This window comes from Manis javanica, chromosome 1, assembly GCF_040802235.1.
Source record: "Manis javanica isolate MJ-LG chromosome 1, MJ_LKY, whole genome shotgun sequence".
In the NCBI taxonomy this organism is placed as follows: Eukaryota; Metazoa; Chordata; class Mammalia; order Pholidota; family Manidae; genus Manis; species Manis javanica.
The window spans coordinates 11,121,616-11,137,223 of record NC_133156.1 but is presented as its reverse complement, the minus strand read 5'-3'; the positions used below and the strand labels follow the sequence as shown (position 1 = coordinate 11,137,223).

At 47.5% G+C, this 15,608-nt stretch overlaps 1 pseudogene; it reads left to right on the top strand.

Annotated features, from left to right (window-relative positions):
- The first annotated feature begins 10,366 nt into the window (after positions 1 to 10,366).
- On the top strand, positions 10,367 to 15,248 carry LOC118967705 (ras-related protein Rab-12 pseudogene; annotated as a pseudogene).
- Positions 15,249 to 15,608: the final 360 nt, after the last annotated feature.

Genomic DNA, 15,608 nt, shown 5'->3' with positions numbered 1-15,608 from the left:
CTTCACAAATGAGATAAGGAAGTCACCTAGCACTTCAGTAATTTGCTTAAAGAAACACTTTTAGTAAGTGATGGATCTAACCAGTGTGAAGACTTCAAGGCTGCTGTCTCTCAATCTCTAGGAAAACCACACATGAAGCTCCAGCAGTGTCCAGCAGACAGTGGTCTCAGGAAGTAAATCACTGCTGTTTGCTGTTATTGTCGGTCCAGATCTCCACCTTCCAGCAGGTGAGCTCAGGAAATAGTTGTGGCCCTGGTCTATAAAGTCATGTCACTAAGCCTGCAATGCTGAGATCAGCACACAGCCTGCCCTCCTCTGCCCCACATCCACAGTCCCAACTGCGTGAGCGGGTTTCAGCCTTGGTTTGCTCCTTCATTTATCTATCCATTTGGGCAGTTACTAAATAAATATCCCTGTGTCCTTACTTATTGTTCTGGACACTGTGGACACATTTTCAAGGTGGTTGCAGACTCTGCCCTCTTGATGTTTACAGTCCAATGGGGACACCAGGCAAATCATTCCCCAATGAACATAAAAGCACAGCTGAAAAGGGGGTGTAGAATGCTGGAAGCCTGTTATGAATTTGATCTCACCTGAGAATCAGGGAGGGGTTCTTAGAGGAAGTGATGTTTACTTGAGAACTCAAAGTTGAGTAGGAGGCCTTGGAGGAGGAGAGCGAGAGCATCCATAGCCTGAGGACATTCCGTGCAAAGGTCCTGAGGTACAAGAAAGTGTGATGCGTGGACCAGTGTGGCCCCAGCAAAAACCATGTGGTCTGAAATGAGACTGTAGATACAAACAGGAACTAGGCCATCTAGGTCCTTGTAAGGCATGGTAGGGTTTTACCTTTATACTGAGAACACTGGAAACTGTTGAAGGGTTTTAAACAGAGGCCAGGTTGGGGAGGGCATGATGTGGTCCAGGTTCCTCAGAAAATACCACTCTGGCTTCACAATGCAGAATGAATGAGAGAGAAGCAGAGATGGAGAGGAGTAGAGGGTTCCTAGTCTGGGATTTTCCTTCTGAAAGACTCCAGCTGAACTTTCTTTGATGACGTGGTTGCAGACTACTTTCAGGGAGCCTAGCTAGGAGGTTTAGCTGATCATCCTGCCTGGAAACCAGGTGGAATGTGCAGCTAATGATTCTGGTTCTGGGGAAGTCCTGATTTGACAGAGGGGCTAGGACTAAAGGCTAGGACTAGTCTAAAGAGCTAGGACTTTCAAGTTAAGGTCTGACAACTTTTGCTGCTTGGGGATTGATCTGTAATCACCAATGTCTCCCAACAAAAATGACCCCAGAAATGAGAAGTTGTTTCATATTAAAATCTTCAATAACACCAAACTGAAGGAGAACAGTGAGAATTCTGAAAATCCTCCTTCTTGGATTCCTTATCTAAAACAGGCCAATCTAAATCCAAAACCTTTTTGACGCTAAAGTTCATCTGTGCCACACAACAATCATCTTCTTTAACTGTCTGTATGTTAAAAATAAAAGTATCTGGAATAGGATTCTTAAAGCACTCTCCCGTAAGTTTTATTGCTATAAACAAACAATTGGGACATCTCGGCAAACTGGAAAGTCTCCTGCTATGGAATGAATGGACTGTGATGAGATTAATTAGGTGCCAATGATTTCTCAGGATTGGACATGCTGCCGGACCCCAGTCACTTGCCACCATGCATGCCTCACCGCTTCAGAATTAATGAAATGCTGCAAGGGCACATTCTTGCCCTACGAATACAGAGTGGGGTAGGAAGGGAAAACCAGGGTCACTGTGCCCACCTTTGCAGTTGGGAATTCAAGCCCATCAGACTCTGGAATCCATTCGCTTTGACACGTGTGTATGGTTTCAGAAAGTGATTCCCCCTTTAATTTGCAGTTAGGTCTGGGATTTGGCCCACAACCTTGATGTCACAGCGTATCAGTTATTCTGCTCTGTGCTCCATCCAGCACCTTCCCTGGAACACAGTGGAGGCCAGTCTCACCTTCTTGGGTCCTGAGTTCAAAGTCCAAAGCGCTTGTTACTCTTGCCCTTGACTATGTGCTCTTGTGGATTGTTCCTTCACTGTTCACTTGTGTGAGCCTGTCTCCTTCCAAAGATTCGACCCACCTTCTTGAGGGGCTGGAAAACCAGCTCCAAACTACCTCTTTTCTCTCATCTCCATCTCCTAGAAACTCGTAGTAAGTTCCCAGAAATCCTTTGGTCATTCCAAGGATTCTATCAGCTCCAGTAAGTAGAGGAGGGGAAGTTCTCCATGAAAATCAGTATGTTTTTTTTTATTAGGGTATCACTGATATGAACACGAGTGTGCTTTATTCATTCACTTAAGCGTATTTTCTGCTTCTCATATTCTAGGTGCTGTGCTAAGTATTGTGGATATAAAGATGAGTTAAAACATTAGCATTGCTCTTAGAGAACTCTGTTTTGTCCTTGTCATTGGATGGATTGACACGATATTCTGACTTGTTTCAAGTAAGTCTATCCAAGTCACACAGTAGAGAGGCGGACACAAGTGAAGGGGGGCATTAGTCATACCAGGCTCACCAATACTCTGCACAGGCTTGTCTCTTCTCTGGTTTTATTTCAGTTTCCACTCCCATTAACTGCTCTCCCCACTGTAAGCACCCACTCTGGTACATTGGGCACACATCCTTGGATCTGTGTGGACCTTTGAAAAATAATGTTGCTGCATGTATGTGTTTAAAATTTACAGCAGTCGTGCTGTAGATCTCATCCTGTTTCTTAATTTTAAAAAATGGCACACTATGTTTTGAAGACCAGTGGATGTTTCTAACGGTACCTCCAGCCTGTCTGCTTCACCATCTTCTTTCAGATGCAGACAGCAGTGCCCTCATCCGGCCCCTGAGTTAAGCTTCCAGGTTCCACCTCCACCAGGGATGCTGCAATCAATCACTGGGGCCTGTTCTTTGAGGCCGGTACCCTGGAAGTCTGTTCACAGGAGTGGGATTTGTGGGGCACAAGTCCAGTGCTCCCCGAATTCCCTCAAGTTCTGTGATATCACTCACAGCAGGCCACCACGTTTGTGCTCACAGCAGCCTTCCACTCTGCTCATAATTATCAGGCTGGGATCTAAACAATAACAGTAATAACATCCACTGCCATTTATTTGAACATCTGCTACCTGCCAAGCTCTATGCCAGTGCAGGACCCAAAGCACTGAACATTTCTGCACAGCATGTATCAGCATCTTGCTGGCAGGTGAGGATACTGATTCTGATTCAGAAAGTTTGTACCTCACCCACTGGCACATGGCTCTCCTGTGACAGAGGCAGGATTTGAGATGACATCTGTCACTGGTACTAAACTCTGTGATTTGAAAGTACATCTGTGAATACAAATAGGCTGGGTTCATTTCATTGAAGTAGCATAGCTGGCTGTGATGGGAGGGGGTGTGACATTGGTCCAGAACTTGAGTCGAGATGAGTGAGTAGCCCTTTGCAGAGTTTTCCACACCTGTGGGTGCTGTGAGAGCTGTGGGAGTTCTTATATGCAACTACAGCTGAAATAAAAATGAGATATTTGCATTATTCCCTGTCTTGCCGATGGATTTCAGCCCCGGGCAAGTTCACTATGGATTCAATGTGAGCAAAGAAATGACAGTAGAATGTTCTTGGGGTGAAAAGGTTATACCCAACTTTATTTCCATGGTGGCAGGTTAATCACTAAAATCCCATTCACTCAGAGCAAGTCTGCACACAGCAAGCCGGGCTCTGCCTCTGGGCCTCTGTCCTCGGCGCTGCCACCACTCCAGCCTCTGCTCTGCTTTCCTGCAGCCTTGCATCCAGGCCACCATGTCACCCAGACCACTGGGCAGAGCTCTTTATATAGAGTCAATAGCAATGTATTGCCCACACATTTGTAGTGAGCTAGCCAACCAGGGCCAGGTGAGAATCCTGGCCACAGGAACTTGCATTTTATCCACATTCCCACATAAGTATGACCATGAAAACAAAAACCTCTAAGTCTCAGTATGGAAGCTCTGTCTTCTCTGGAGACCTCTTAATTTATTAGAATGGTGCTTCTGTACAGTTTTTTCTCAGGGCTTAGAATAGAAATTTCAATGTTTAATGGCTGGAACAGCCCAGTCCTTCTAAGGTGGACTGGAAATCAGAGCTTCCACTTGAAGGTGAAAACTCATCTGCTTAATAAAAAAGTGTTATGGAGGCGACACTAAAATGAGCCACCCTCTCCAGCCTTGAGGTGCTTAACGCTAAGGGGAGAAGGGAAGGGATCAGTTAATAATTTGGGGACATAGTAAGTTCTGCACAAGCAAATGGAGAGCTCCCAGGGCCACAGGACAGAAATAAATGTAGTGCATCAGCTCTCGGCACTAACACATTGCCCAGTTCTGCCTCCTTCGTGAAAGAAAACCCAGATAAGAATCGCCAGCAAGCTTGTGGGGTCAAAGCAGCATAGCCGAGAGGACAGGCGGTCATCCAGCAGTGACCAGGGCCTCCTATCTCAGAAGGAGCATGCTGAACTCTCTCGGCCTGCAGGTGGCTGGAGTTGTGTTAGGTTTCCCTAAATTTCTGAGTCTGTCCTTCATCACATGCCCAGAGAAGAACATTACAGGTGTCAGGGGAACTCATTTTATAACATTCATCAGGTTGGATTAAAACTTGGCCTTCTTTTGATCTGTCCTGCAAGGCTTGCTTGGGAAATCCAAAGAGGTCATTTTCAGACAGAAAGGCTGCACTTCCTGGTTTGGAATAGTGTGTTCAGCCAAATGGCGATCAGACTGAATCCATGCGCTGCTTCAGTTGTAACATTTTAACTGCTCATTTCCTGGCATCTCCCTCCGTTGTCACTGGGCATGAACGATCACTGTCTGGAGGTGCAGGTTTCTGACTGTCTCCCTGAAACAGAGCAGGCATCCAGTAAGTATTTCACCGATTCCTACAAGGTGTATTCATTCGTGCAGTTTGCAAGAGCCCAGCACACCATGCCCCTCACCTGTGTTGCCTGCTCTGAAAAACTAAAGGTTTTTCTTGATTTAGTTTAACCAGCATTTTCCTCCTGTTCCTTAGAAAGGGGGAGCGAGAGACCGTGCCCCGTGACTGGAATTGTAATGAGCTCCCAAACCTGTTCCTAATTATCTTCTGTAACTTAGCAACATGCTGGATGAGAGAAGAAAGGAGCAGAATATAAATTCATGGGTAAGATGTGGGTGGAAATGGGGGCTAGGCAACCCTGGTGCCCAGGCTACAATAAGAGGAGGCATTTGCTAGGGAGGGGAAAGGGGCTGCGCATGCAATTCTGCTTCTGCAGGGAACAAGGGGGTTTGCTGGGGCCAAGCTCACGAGATGGAGGCGTTGCTGGCAGTGCCGCCTCAGATTGGTAGAGTGCCCAGGGAAGGGAGCCTGACTAGTTTGCTCTTGGCATCTGAACGTGTGCAGGCGAGGGCCGGCTGGCAATCCCTGTGCACTGACTCTCTGCATCCTGACTCATCCCAGCCCTCTGAGCACTGCCTGGCCTTCCTTTCAAAATGTCAGGGAAACGTCACTGTCTCGGTTCCCTCACGGGCAGAATATACTATTCGTTTATTCAGCTGGAGATGAAGTTTGGAGGACTACCCAGGGCCCATCTGCGGGATGTTCAGTAGATACCATGGGGCTCAGCCAACATGCTTATCAGATTTTCAGAGAGCACAGATGGGAATGACGGCCAGCCTAAGTTGTTAGCATCAGGTTCCAGGTGGTTTTGAATGGTGACCAAAAATCAGAGACATGTAACAGCACTTACTTCCATTAGAAAACTCAAGGAGAGGTCAGAGAGGCTTTCTCTGGCACGAGCCCAGGCTTTAGCTTGACAACAGTTTAAGAGAAAAAGATTTGGGGATTTTATGGAATCACAAATGAACTATAGTACCTGGGGAGGAGTATGGTGCTAAACGTCTAACTCAGTCTCACCTGTGTCCCCAGGAGCATGGGGTTCAGGTCAAGGGGACACAGTGCATTTGTTGTGGTGTTGCCAGTGGAGACCCTAAGTCAGAGTGTGGGATCGGGGTCCGTGTCTGCTTGCCAGTGAGCAGCAGCTGAAGGACTTGAAAACATGCAGAGGAGACTGCCACGTCTGGGAAGGTAGCCTCCTGGGACAGCTGCAGGAAGGCAGCCTCCCAGGGGACCCTGACCCAGGGGGACGGCTCCCGAGGGCAGTAATGTGTCTCGTGTAGGACTTGCTCCCATGAGCTTTTATTCACTTCCACGTGGGCTGGCTCCTTGCGCAGCGCTGGCAGAGCGGCTGTGGCCTGCCCCTGGGAATGTTTGCCTCCTCGCCCCCGCCCGCGTGAGGAGCGGAGTGCCAGTTAGGGCCCCAGGCCTTTCTCAGCTCTCAGTGTTACTGAGTGCCAGGGCGCTGTTTGTATCGCAAAGCATCTTAACCAGATCAGAGGCAGGTAGTGAACACACAGACTTGTTAGTTCTCCAAAGGGCCAGGAGAGGTTTCACAGAACGAAGGGAGTCGAAAGGGAGGTCAGATTTAAACAAGTGAAGAGAGTGCAGAGGAAGTCTGGGCTGGAGGCGTAGCATTGCCAAGGTCTGGTCGGGGAGGATAGTGGGAGAAGGCGGGAGGAAAAGGTCAGATGGCAGAAAGCTTAAAATGCCACCTGAGTGTGTTTGATTTCCATTATGCAGGCAAGGGGTGGGGCTGTCAGTTGGTAAATCAAATCCGATGCCCCGTTAAATTTGAATTTCAAGTAAACAACAAATAACACTTCAAAATATGACTATGTCCTATGTGGTATTTAGGACACAAACTAAGATTTGTTTTTTTAACTTATCTGGACATCCTGTTTGCTTTTATCTGGCAACTTGTGCAAAGGAAGTCACTAAAGATTTTTAACAGGGGAGTCCATTGTATCAGGTTATGGAAATAGTCGTCCAACTGCCATATCACAGCTGAATTAAAATAGGAAAACAGAATAAGAGCTAGGAAACGAAAAAACTGTGTCCCTTCTCTACCAGCCACTACTTCCCTTCTGATCCCAGATACTGGGGGCAGGTGTCCCACACCATGCAATTCTCCAGCACCAGCAGGCTGTCCTGCAGTTTAACTCAGCCTGACACTGCCTACCTGGCGATAGCATCAGGTCCCATGGGTTGACGGCTGAGTCCCACAAGACCACCCCTCCCCCCAACCTCAGATGCTGATCCCAAGTCCAGGTTGTCACTTGTGTTTCTGAGCAAGTGGCTGTAAATCAGAGATTCCCACAACCCCATGCTCGGGTTCAGTAATCTGCTAGAACAGCTCACAAAACTCGGAAAAACCATTTACTTACAGGTTACCAGTTTATTATAAAAGTACACAACTCAGAAACTGCCAGAAACACAATTCATATGCACTGAGGAAGGGTGTGGGGCTTCCACGCCTTCCCTGACTTGCTGCGCTCCCTGCACTTCCTCACACTCACCAACCTGGAAGCTTGCTGAACCCCTTCAGTTAGGGTTTCCACGGAGGCTTCGTTATGTAGGCATGATTGGCTACATCCTTGGCCATTGGTTATTAACTCAACCTCCATCCCCTCTCCCCTCCTTAGATGTGGGGAAGGGGGACTGAAAGTTCCAACTTTCTCATCATTGGCTGGTTCCCCTGGCAACTGAGTCCCCTCCTGTGGTTATCTGGAGGCTTTCCAGAAATTGCCTCCTTAACATACAGTCAGATTGAAAGGGTTTATTATGAATAACAATACACACTTCTCTCATGTTTACTGCTCAGGAATTATTTCAGGAACTATGGACAAAAGACCAAGTGTAACAATTGAAGCACCCATTGCTCTTATCACTTAGGAAATTACAGGGTTTGGGGAATTATGTGCTGCTTGTGTTCATGGGAACCGTGGACACAGATGAAGACTAAAACACATATTACTTATTATGTGTGTGTGTGTATATATATATATATAATAAATCACAATATCACAGGCTATTAATTGGAAATGATCGCAGTTGTCCTAGCTTGACTATATAAAAGGATCCCGGTCTGGTTTATAGTAAAAACAAAAGAAGGGACATATTCAAGGGACTAGCTTAATGACTCATTCAGCAGGACTTGGTGACTGCCTAGAAGCAGTTCGGAGAAGGAGGCAGAGGAATGTGACCCTTGTAAGGATGAGTTCAAGGTTTCAGGCCAGTGGCTGGGAGCAGTCCTGGAAGAAATGGTTCAGAGGAAAGAAGGTGGAATTTTGAGTTCTCCTGAAGACCTTCTCATGGTAGACACCAAATGGAAAGTTTCAGCTAGTGGGTCCGAAGACTGAAGCAAGCCGAAAAGTAAATGGGCTCCTCCAGGGAGGGTGTGAAGTGCTGTTGGAGGAGCGGCTCCAGGCAGGAAGGAAGTGAAGCCTCCTGTGCAATAAAGTATTCTAGTCTCTGATCTGAGCTGACAAGTGAGTCTGATTTCCCCATGGCCCAGACATTCTCTTTACCTTTTCAATAAAGGTAAAATGTAAAATGGACAAGTAGATGTAGTTGCTATAATGGGCTGCCTCGCATGAACACAGTAGAGTGACGTTGTCTTAACTCTGATGCCCAGAAAAGCTTTGCCTCCCAGCACCGCACTGATGCTCCAAGGGTCTCAAGTGGAGGCCGTGACGCAGCCAGCCCGTGTGCCTCAGTGGGTCTGGAGTAAAGGGGGGGGACCTGCAGGCAGGAGCCCTGGGTCCCCACAGTGATGGCATGAATCCCACGAGTCCTGCATGGGAGCTTTGTTCCCTGTCCCGCAGGCCTGCCAAGTGAGGCAGCCATAGCCAACTGAAGGGCCATGGCACCCCACCCGGGGGCAGCATCCAGACGCACACCTGGCGACTCAAGCAGTCTGCTCTTCTCTCATCAAGGACACCAGGAGGACACAGCCTGTGACCCACAGTCATGGATGGCCTTCAGGGCCTTAGAAGTTTACTTTATTGAGATCTTCATGAGACCTTGAAGGTTTCAGGATCCTGTTCAGATTAAAAATGTATGGGTTTTAGAAAGGCCCACTGAATGTGGACGATATGAAGTGGATGATTCAGTTTCAAAGTTAGGGAAGAGCAGGACAAAACGAGGCCCTGGAGGAGAGAAGGGGGAACTGGCCAGGACACCCCTGCTGTCATCACCCTCCTCACCCAGCCCCTTCTCCAGGGGTGGGGGTGGGGAGGCCTCTGGGCACCTGGGAAGCTCTCTGAGTCCCCACTTGGCTGTCTCTCACCGTGCCTGGCATTCTGGGAGCTCCTGTGCTCCTTCTCCACCCCTAGGAGCTGCTGCCGGTGACCCAGCTGCAGTGAAAGCCAACTGACAAGGACCCACTGGGGCCAGCTGTCGGGCTCCCGCATGCGTAATGCTGGTTGCTGACTGGCGTGCAGACCCTCAGGTGATCCAGCCCAGTGTGGAGGCCCCTTTGTCCAACTGCTTTACTAATAATTTATAATGCCTGGAGAACTGTGATTCATCTTCCAGCGTGTGCCTGAGATTCAGGTACCTGGGATCACACATTTCTGGCCTTGTGATCCTAATTGATTTAAGTGGTGACGGATTGTCATATGGAGGCTCGTGCTGAGTAAGATCCCAGGAAACCAGGCACCATCTTGTGTTAAATGCTGCCTATGTGGCACTGGGTCCTCAAAACAATTCTTGAGGTATGTGTTCTTTTCATCTTATAGAAGAGGACCTGAGGCTCAGAGCCTTATGGAATTTATCCCAGGTCCTGTGACTACTGAGTGTCTAAACTGGGGTGAGCACCTAACCCAGCAGCTGATTCAAGTTCTGTTCTCTGTTCATACTCCGTGCTCCTGTGTGGAGCTCCAATCTCATTTTTCTTCCTGGCAGATAAGAATGTATATGAAACTAAGCATATGACTCTGGAACATTTATGCTTCTTTTCTCTAACTGACACATTTTGATTGGTAACAAATATTGATTGGTGGACCAACAACCTAGACAACTGTCCTATTTAGCAGGTAGCTAATTGTGCTATTTTTTTTTACAGACTTTAGTCTTTAGAGCGTTTCTCAAGCTCACAGGGAAAACAATTGAAAGCATAGAGATTTCTCATATAATCCCTTTCTCCATTATCTATACCCCCTAGCAGAGTGGGACATTTGTTACAACCGATAAACCTACACTGACGCATCTCGATCACCTTGTCAGTTTTACCGTCCAACTTATTTCCAACTAAGAGAAGTGTTGCATCTTCTGAAGCACACTTATCAGTCACCCTCACCCATTCTGGCACATCATCAAACATCTTCTTGTTTGTGACATGATGGACTAATATGACGCCCTTTGCACTTCCCTGTTCTAAAGTCGACATTAGGGGTCACTCCTGGTGTCGCACTATCTATAGCTTTGGACGAATGTAAAATAACGCGTCTCCACTTTCCAAGTACGGTTAGAACAGTTTCGCTGCCCTAAAACTCCTCTGCGGGGCCTCCCCTCCCGGAGGCAGCGGCGTGGACACGGGTGCAGGGGGCCGCAGCTGCAGCGCGGATGCCGCAGGCCGCCAGTGCCGTTCGCGCTGCTGGACGCCGGGCCCGGGACCGAAGGCCGGAGAGCGGCGGAAGCCAAGGGGGCGCGCGGCGGAGCCGGGAGAGGGGCGCATGCGCGCGCGGACCCGGGCTCCCCGGCGCTGTCGGCGGCCCCGCACGCGGGAGGAAGCGGACCCCCCAGGCCGGCAAACTGCAAGCTGCAGGCCTTCGTCATCGGCTCCCGCGGCGTGCGCAGGACCCGCCGCGTGGAGTGCTTCGCCGACACCTCCGTGGGTGTTGATTTGAAACTCAAAACTGTAGAGCTGAGAGGAAAAAAAATCAGGTTACAAATCTGGGGCGGAGCAGGTCAGGAGAGATTCGGAAGCATGACCTCAGCCTATTAGGGAAGTGCAAAGGGCGTCATATTAGTCCATCATGTTACAAAGAAGGAGATGTTTGATGATGTGCCAAGAGTGGGTGAGGGTGACTGATAAGTGTGCTTCAGAAGATGCAAAACTTCTCTTAGTTGGAAATGAGTTGGACGGTGAAACTGACAAGGTGGAGAGTTTGCACAGAAAGTAACTGGGATGCGGTTCTGCGAAGTGAGCGCCGAGGATGATTTCAACGCGGACGAGGTATTTCTGAAACTTGTTGATGACCTTCTGAAAAAGGTGCCTCTGGATATTTGAAGGCGTGAGCTGCCCAATAGCATCTTCTCGTTACAATCAGAGCCTGGGGTTCCTCCAGAACTGCCTCCACCGAGACCGCACGTCCGACGCTGCTGACTGGCTACATCGGAGACAAAGTGGAAACGGAGCCTGGAAAGGGGAAGACGTTCCGTTCTGCACCACAATCATTTTGACAACTTCATTTCGCACTTTGTAATCCAAGTCACAGCTATACACTGACTTGTAAATATGCAAATATGCATTCCTGGGTAAGTTTTGGTTACAAATTACTTATTTTCCTCCAAATTATTATATTTCCCTCATGATCCCAGTGTCTCGTGTGCACACACTGGAAGACAAAATATTTCTAATATGAAGAGCGGGAGAAATGAAAGGTATAATGTTTCTTGAAATAAATAATAATTGTCCTTAATTATATCATGAGGACAGAAGATACTAATAAAGAATGTGGTGTTCTGCTCGCCATTTTAAAGAAAATCCTTAAAACTAAAGATTTTTTTGGGGGGGGAGAGCTATCTTAAGTGTTTTTCTTTATTTGTAAGACATTTCCCCTAGTGTAGCGTCTCTGAAGTATTAGGGTGTTTCTTCCACAAAGCAAAGCTCCGTAATTACTGTCATTGAAGGCTATTTACTAACATTATGTAATGGTAGAATATTACTAGTTAGAGGGAAGCATTTGACTTGGTTCTGAGGCCACAGAATCTCTCTCATGGTTTCCTAATAGACATACCCTATACTTTTAAAACTACAAAGATTCAATAAAGAAAGAGTGTTTTTGAAACTATAGAAGATTTTTTAAAATACTGCTGCTGTCCTAAACAAACCCAGATTAAAGGAATTTTAAAGAGATATGTTTTACTTTATCAAAGAACATACATGTATTTATTTGCCTAATCATCCTACACCTTTGTAATGATAAAATTCTGTCCCTTAAAAGTTTATTCCTATCAAGCCCAGACTGTGGGTTTTTTTTTTTTTTGGTCTGATAATGAATTTGTGAACTCTGTCTTTGGTATATGTTTTATTAAACTGCACTGTTTTTAGTCAAAGTATATAAGTAATTATATATTTGAATAACTCAGTGTGTCTTTTGAGTGTTGTGGTATGAAAAGTATTGTGGTCTTTCTAATGAAGTGCAAATAAAATTTTGTATTTATGAGTGGAAAAAAAATTCCTCTCATCTTCATCTCTGTTGTAGGTCATTTGGAAGTAAGAGATTCAGAGCTTATTCATCCCTCTCCCCACCACCTCATGTCAACCAGTAATTTTTTACCATCTCCATAGTTTTGCCTTATTCCAGAATGTCATATGGCTGGAATCATACAGTTTGTAGTCTTTTCAGATTGTCTTCTTTCACTTAGTAATATGTATTTTAGTTTCCTCCATGTCTTTTCATTGCTTGTCAGCTTGTTTCTTCTTCTTTTTTTTGCTGAATACTATTCCATTGCTGGATGTACCACACTTGTTGACCCATTCACCTACTAAAGGACATCTTGGTTGTTCCCAAGTTCTGGCAATTATGAAAACAGCTGCTATAATCATCCAGCATGTTTTTGTGTGAACATGTTTTCAGCTCCTTTGCGTAAATACCAAGGAGTGTGACTGCCAGATGGCAGAGTAAGAGTATACTTAGTTTTGTAAGAAACTGCCAAACTGCAAACTGTCTTCCAAAACGGCTGTGCCATTTTGCATTCTTAGCAGAAACAAGGGAGAGTTGCTCCACCTCCTTGTCAGCATTTGGTGTTGTCAGTGTTTTGGATTTTAGTCATTCTAAAAGGTGTGTAGTAGTATCTCATTAATGTTTTAATTTGCAGTTCCTAAAGACATATGATGTGGAGCATCTTTTCATTCTTATACTTGCCATCTGTATGTCCTCTGTGGTGAGGTGTCCGTTCAGAGATTTTCCTCATTTTTCAACCAAATTGTTCATTTTCTTATTGTTGAGTTTTTAAAGTTATTTTTATTTCTGGTCATGGTAAAATACACACAGCATAAAATTTACCATCTTAACCTTTGAAGCATACAGTTCAGTAGAGTTTAGTATATTCATGTGTTGTGCAACCCACATCCAGAACTTTTTCAGCTTCCAAAACTGAAACTCTGTCCCACAAAAAAGACAACTCCCCACTCCTGCCCCCAAGCCCTGGAGCACCTGCAACCACCATTCTAGTTGTATCTCTATGAATCTGACTGCTCTCAGTTTTATTTCTAAAAGAATATAATAAATCTACTTTTCTAACATCAACTTTTTCTTCTGAAAATGGAATAGAAAAAAATCACAGCCCTGAAGTTCTTACCTCCAAATGACATGCTGTGGTGATACAGTGGCGTCCAGGGTCTGCCTCACCAAGTGCCGTGCCCCCCGCCCCCACTTGGCTGGGCTCTGCAGTTCTCCCGCACTGCTTGCTGGGTCTGCCGAGGAGCGCGTGGACAAGGTGGCAGTGGGCAGAACACAGCGAGGGCTCCTGAGTTCCTCGCTGTATACAAGGAAGAGTGAAAAGGAGAGGAAATGATACCCGTCCCTAGTCAGGATGTTATCATGGGCTACTTGCTAGGTTCTGCCAAACAGAAACCTGAGTAGATATGGATGAGGGTGGGAAATCTGCACGGATGGTTTCGGAAGCTGCCTCAGGACAGTCCACGGGGCCTCTTCACAGGTGAGGCCATCCGGAGGCGGGGGAACTGTGGTGCCCATGAAGCGCCTCTAACGCCACCCTTGTTCGTCTCACTTTATATTTCACGTTATGTTTTGATATCCTGGCTCAGTATTTATTAAATCACACCGACTCCCCTGAAACAGTGTGCTGTTCTTGAAGTAACAGCTTAGTAACCGGGTGGTAACAATTACCCCGGTTCACCCAGAGGGCGTTCATGGCTGCATGGGAGGCCCACGTGCATTACAGGCCTGGTTCCGCAGCAGCTCCCTGGGGAGAGAAGAGCAGGCGGTGGTGTTTCCATTCTCACTGCCCTGAACTCCAAGGGCGCGGGGAGCCTGGCTTGGCTGGCTGTGTGTAGTCAGGTGGGGGGAGAGTTCGGACCCAAAGGCAGGTCTCTGGGCTCCAGACCTGGTGGGTTTCCCACATAAGCGTACTTACAGAACCCCTCAGGCCAGGGCAATAATTTTAGTGTTACAGTCAAATTTGTATAATATAAATGTACCTTTTATGAAATAACCACAAATCATCAGAAAGCCAAATAATTTTTAACATAAGTATGGCTCATGCAATATTGGGGATGTACTTCAAAGAGTATTTATTTTTTATCTGAAATTCAAATTTAACTGGACATTCTGTATTTCTTTCTAAACAGGGCAGTTCTAATTCTTATGAGATGGGTCGGATTCCTACCCAGTTGTATGTATGTGTACAGCCCCGACTGGACTTGCCTCTGTTTCCCACCATAAACCCATGCCCAGTGGCCGCCTTGCTGTATTCCTGCCGGGTCTGCTGCCTGCCTGCTTTGTGAACGGTGTTTGGTGTTGACGGAGCGTCTACTTTGGGCTCCAGCCCGCATCTGACCCAGTCACCAGATCTGCATATCCCACCACTTACTTGACATCTCCACCTGCCTGTTCCAGAAACACCTCAGACTCGACGGTCTACAGTGAGCCTGTCTCCCCATGACCTGGAGCTCGTGCTGCCCCCCGTCAGTGACTCCTGTCACTACCTGAGGCCCGACCTGGACGTCTCCTCCCTTCCACCCCCTCCAATCAGCGTCCACGTCCGGCTGACTCTCCGCACTGCACGTGGGCCTGCGCATTCCGTTTCAGCAGTGCCCCAGTCAGACTCACCTCCCCTCTTGCCTGGATGGCCCCCAAAGCCTCCCCTGATGCCCCGTGCCCTCACTGCCCCTTTCCACGTCACTGTACAGCAGTCAGGCGGGGAGAGCATTTCAAAATACAAATCTGATCGTGCCATTGCTGGGCAACAAACTTCCATTTCCCTCGCTACAAAGTGCAAAATCCATCGTGCCATCTTCAAGGGCCTGAATAACACGGCTCCATGCTGGGCTTTTGGGGTGAAAATGAACCAGACTGCAGGAGCCCTGCCCTCGTGCACCTCCCAATCTAGAAAGGGGACCCAAAAATAAAATATGATTGACACTCAGTTGTCATTTGTACTGGGAAGGAAGGAGGGGAGTGTCTTTATTGGGAAGGGCTGGAGGTGTGGATGGGCAGGCAGGGAGGCTCCTCTGGGGAGGCATGTGCTGCCAAGACCCAAGGTGTGAGACGGGGGCGAGTTCTGAGCAGAGGACCAGCGTGCGTGAAGGCCTGCGGGTGGAAAGCAGGCTGGAGTCGGAGCGATGGAAAAGACAGTGGCAGCGGAGCACGCAGAGGAAGGGAAGGCGGTGCGGGATGGCTGGGAAGCAAGGCAAGTGTGGGGAGCAGGCTGGTCCCTGCGTGCGCAGGCCGGGCGGCAGAGGAGCGTGGGGCAGCCGGGGAGGCCTGTCGGAGGCAGTGTGG